The following is a 5,490-nucleotide window of genomic DNA, read 5'->3' on the forward strand; positions in this document are numbered from 1 at the left end:
TCATTAGACAATGTTGTAAAATTGGACGAACATGAAGAGATGGATGATAAATCGGACTCGGACTCTTGGGTCCCAGGATTACATTCAATATCGCCACAGAGAAGGAGCAGCAGCTTGATTAGTAGAAAAGAGATACATAAGTTAGAAGAAGGAGATATAACATTCTTTACTACATTTGGAACTTGTCTGAAACTGTAATAGAAGTAATGTTTCAGTTTATTTGCAACTCGTAGCGTGTGAATTAGGAATCGTAATACTTGTAACATAACTAGTAGATATAAAATGTCGATAATTACAGACCTGGTGATGTAAGTGGAAAAGCATGATGGGGAATAAGCGCGATTATAGAAAAGACCTATCCGGACAGAATACAAACTATGGCAAATAGGCATTCAGGTTACTGAGGATGGCCCTAAGAGAAGTATGAGTGTATTTAGTGTCTGGATAGGATAAGAAATGTAGTAATCGGCACGATTAGTATTTATGAAGAATGCATAAACAGTTTCCGTGTTAGAAATGTGACAGGGGAAGTAATTATTGTGCAGGGAGAAGGTGGATACAGTTGGGAAGGAGGGGAAAAAAATACGGAATACGTAAATGACGGAAATTGGTTCCATCATACGATTTGGAGAGGGGAGTTGCAGGTGCATGAGGGGGAATGATACATAATAAGATAATGTACGTTGTACATATAACTATGCTAGGATATTACATTTACATTACTGGGTGGTTGAGCATTAATTTCCGAATTCTAGAGGTATGTATGTCAAATTACAATCCATTTAGATTACCGCATAATTTAACTACAATGTATATTTCATTCTGTCAGTACTGAACGATATGCATAACGCGCTCCAGGTAAATAACAGCAAATTATGGATGCTCGACCACCCTTATTAAGGGTGTTCGCAAATTGATTGGTCAGAGGAAAAAAAAACTGCATTTCGTCTGAAAACAATTGAATCAATGATACTTATATAAACGCTATTGTATAATCATGCGTGCAAGCATGCTCACACATAACCACATGTACTCTGAAGAAAGCATGAATAAGATTTACTAATGGTGTATCTTGTACGCTATATTATGACTAAAATTAAATATCTATATAAATATGTAAACCCATACAATGTTTATATATAGCCACTGGTATATAGACATTTGTACGAATGAACGATTTCAACAAATACTGCATATTAACAACGGGAAGAGCTTAGTACGTTTACGCAGTCTAGTGATCTTAAATGGTAAAGTAAAACTAATTGAAGTCTGGTAACTACAAGTTTATATCCAGATATCACTGAGCCCGATATATGTACTTCGCAAGGGCTACAACATTGTATATTATTACTATTTGCAAATAAATTATATATTATTATACACATATATTCACATAGACGCTATGTTGTCTAACAGGTATAAGCCAATTTAGGTGTCTGACACAAATCTGACACATTCCAGTACAGGTGAAACGCGCATAGGGCGATTATCACCTGGGATTAAGAACACGCTGTATAGTTACGTATACATGTTGTGTAAAACAGGTTTTAACATATAGGGTATACTGCACACATGCGCAGACCCCATTTTTAGTCTACCCTTTGGGTAAATATTGATTAGGGAAAGTAATTTCATTGGGTGATAATTAATCCCTACAAATTTCATTGGTCAAATGAAATATCTCGAAGTTGAGATATACCATCTGTTTCCAAGAGAAAGCGTCACTCTGGACGCAGCAGTCAAAGAATAAACATATCGATCTTGGAAACTGATTCTTGCGTATATCTCAGGTGAGTAATAATATAATCATTTTTGTATTTTGCTATTATTTTAAAGTTAAGTCAAATATAGATATAAATGATAAAGTTAATAAATGTTTCAGTTTTTATAATTTTCAATGTGGTATGTACTACATATTTTGTAAATAACATTATTCATATTTTTTCTTGTATCGAACTTATCGATACAGTATACATAGTCGAATTTGTTTTATGCTTGTACATAAATATAATTTTTACTTTAAAGTTGTGATCATTAGTTGTGATTATTACTAATCATTATTTATCTATAATCAAATAAATAAGTTATTTATTTAGATATATAGATTTTTATTTTTATAAGAAATAAGTTGGTTTTTTTTATCTAAAAGCTAAAATAGACAAACTAGCAATATCCGGAAAATTTGGATACTGTCCGGAATTGGTTCTAATTTTATGTATAGTTGTTTAATTTCCGGCTCAATTCGCGTGTTGTAATTTTAAAGAAACAGATTAGACACTTAAAAATGGAAGTATTTAACCACTCAATAATCTCAGATTATTTATTTTGGTATTTCATTATTCATCTAAGCGTTATGCATCATATATGTCCATTGATAATTAATTGTATACCATCAATAATTGTAAAACACTCATGTTATGATGTATTCATGTAGCGTCACTCTGGACGCAGCAGTCAAAGAATAAACATATCGATCTTGGAAACTGATTCTTGCGTATATCTCAGTTATTTCAGATAAATACAGCATCCAAAGAAAAAGGTACGAGAACCCTCATCACAGTACTATTTATTTTAAATCGATTATAAAATGTGTACGTGTCGGGTCTCCATGCCGGGGGTAATTCCGTTTATACTGTTATAACGACCACTCGAACTGTCTTTCATTGTCTGGTAATTGCCACTTCTGACTGGATGGCTTAAGAAACAATACAAAGAATTGTGTGATATGCCTACAAGTAAATATGAGATAGTACAGTAATACAGAGATAAGTAATATATATGTATGTGTAGAATATAGAACATAAAACAACTCAAAAACGAAAATACTATATGGAAGGATCGGGAGGAGAAAGAATCCAACTGGAACATGTCAAGAACGAAAAGGACATTGGTGTCACCATAGATGAGGATTTAAACTTCAAAACGCACATACAGTTAATTGTCAATAAAGCTAACAGTATAGTTGGACTGATAAGAAGATCATTTGTGTATCTGGAGGAACTCATGTTCAAAATGCTATTTAAAGCTCTAGTTATACCCCACCTTGAGTATGCTGCAAGTGTTTGGAACCCATCAAAAGTAAAAGATATATAACTCATTGAAAATGTGCAGAGAAGGGCAACAAAACTGATCCCTGGATTTAAAAATATATCGTACCCGGAACGGCTACAACGGTTAAATCTCCCGACGCTACAGCACCGTAGGACCAGAGGAGATATGATTAACGTTTTTAAGATAGTAAATAACATATACGATTTTGTTTATTTGTTTATTTATGTTTTACGGCCCATCGACAACTAGGGTCATTTAGGGCCAAACAATATTCTAACATGTTTTATTTTTAAAGTTAAAATCGGATAAAATTTGTCATTTTTAAAAGCATCCGTATCGTATATTTACATCATTATGATAAAAGGTGGTTAAAAATGGTAAAATATATTTATGTACGAGTAGATTATGTGACCTTTGTTATAAATAGAACGTCAAAGACAGTAACGTAAAAGACATCAAAGTCTATAAAATAGATCGATTTCTTTCAAGTAGCTAAATATTGTTTTCGAATCCACGGAACTGAAAAGGGTTTTCATATCCGGGACTCGAAAGTATTTATCACGAATATGCTTAAAATCGGAACATTCTATTAAAAAATGCTGCACTGTGAATTGAACATCACATGCATAACACACCGGTGGATCATCTCGTTTCAAAAGGAACGAATGAGTAGGATATGTGTGCCCGGTACGGAGCCGAGAGAGGACTATTTCCTCTCTACGATCCTTCCGGCTTGGTTTTGATGTTTTAAGTTTTGGTTGTACTTTAAAAAGTTTGTTGCTCGTCTCGAGAGACCAGCGTTGCTGCCATTTACTCTGAATGGCAGAACTAATTAACATATACGATAGTAGAATAACTCAAAAACTTTTCCCAAATGGACAAGATGAGTAGAACCAGAGGTCACGATAAGAAAATATTCAAAAAGCGATGTCGTCTTGATGGGAGGAAACATTTTTTCAGTTACCGAGTTATTGATTTATGGAATAGCTTGCCACAAATTGTTGTCGATGCTGATTCTGTCATAAAATTTGAAATAATGTTAGATGATCATTGGAAAAATAAACGTTATTATTCATGAATGTACAGGAACTAATATAAAGCCATTAATTACATAGGAAATATTTATATTATACTATGTATTGATATTGATATGGATATAGAGGCTACAAGCCTGCGTCCATTATTTATGCTAATAAATGCTAATAAATAAAACTATCATACAGCTGTTTTGTTCTTCAAGGACGCATAAGTGATGTTATTCCAGAGCAAAAAGGGTGGAAATTATCAGATGGGCCTTGGGACAATTACATTTTTGGCACAAGTCTGAAGTATGCCGTGATATGTCAGGGACGTATATCTCTATATTGGTTACTAGTATTAGAAACAATTGAGTTTGTGATAAAAACATTGTCTGTTTTAATTGGTACAACAAAAGGTGTTAAAAAGACACACTCATGGGACTACTTTTACTTTGACTATTACGTGAGAAATGTTATTGTGTATGTTGAAGGCAGTTGTTAAATTCGATACTAATGGATTGGCATAAAACAATCTTCTCCTTAATTACGATGATGACAGTGAAAAGAAGACAAAACAGGTTTTTTAATGCCTTTTTTTCACCCTGAGCGTCGTATACCTGAAAGATCGTAGATCTTGCCTTCACGGCTAGAAAGCTAAGGGGATACGACTTCGTCATAAAGTGATGAACTAATTGTCATGAAAATTGATATGAGTGATCCTTGTGCCACCCATTCCTTTGTTGCAAAAACTTAATTTGCACTCGCGATATCAAGACTTTTTTTCCTAAAAGTATGTTTTAAAAATAAGGATGAAAAATGGCAAAATTCTCTGTAAATGTTAATTGGTTGAAGAAAGATCTTATTTTAAGTGAAAAACTTAACCTACATATACGAATTTATTTTTCATATCACATGAAAGAAGTTATCACACCTATTGTTTATTCTCTATATCCCTAAGACTGGATTACCTGCCGTAGTTTTTCTACTCTCCGCTAGGCTCCGCTTCGAAAATAGTATTCATGAGCGCAGCCTAGCGGAGAGAAACGGTTCATATTTTCTTCTTATAATGTTGTTTTTGTATGCGCCACACGTCTTTGACCTGATTTTAGTTTCGCGAGGTAGGCTTGTGTAGACAACAATACATAATAAAACAACTTCCAGTGGTTTAAATGGTTTCACACTACATCGATTTTTTAATTACCGTTTACGTACACGTACACGAACAATAAATTGTGTAACTTTAAAAGGTTCTATACACCGGATATATTGAAACCAAGTTAATGCCTGTTATATAACTGGACAAACACAATTCATGTATTCCGTGTAATAAGTTAAGTTTTCTTTTATAGAGCAGGTACCTGGGCCGAGCTATCAATAGGCTATTGTTTATTTTTATAGTCATACCAGGTAAATAAGCTAA

The sequence above is a fragment of the Pecten maximus genome, chromosome 11 (genome assembly GCF_902652985.1).
Source record: "Pecten maximus chromosome 11, xPecMax1.1, whole genome shotgun sequence".
Lineage (NCBI taxonomy): Eukaryota > Metazoa > Mollusca > Bivalvia > Pectinida > Pectinidae > Pecten > Pecten maximus.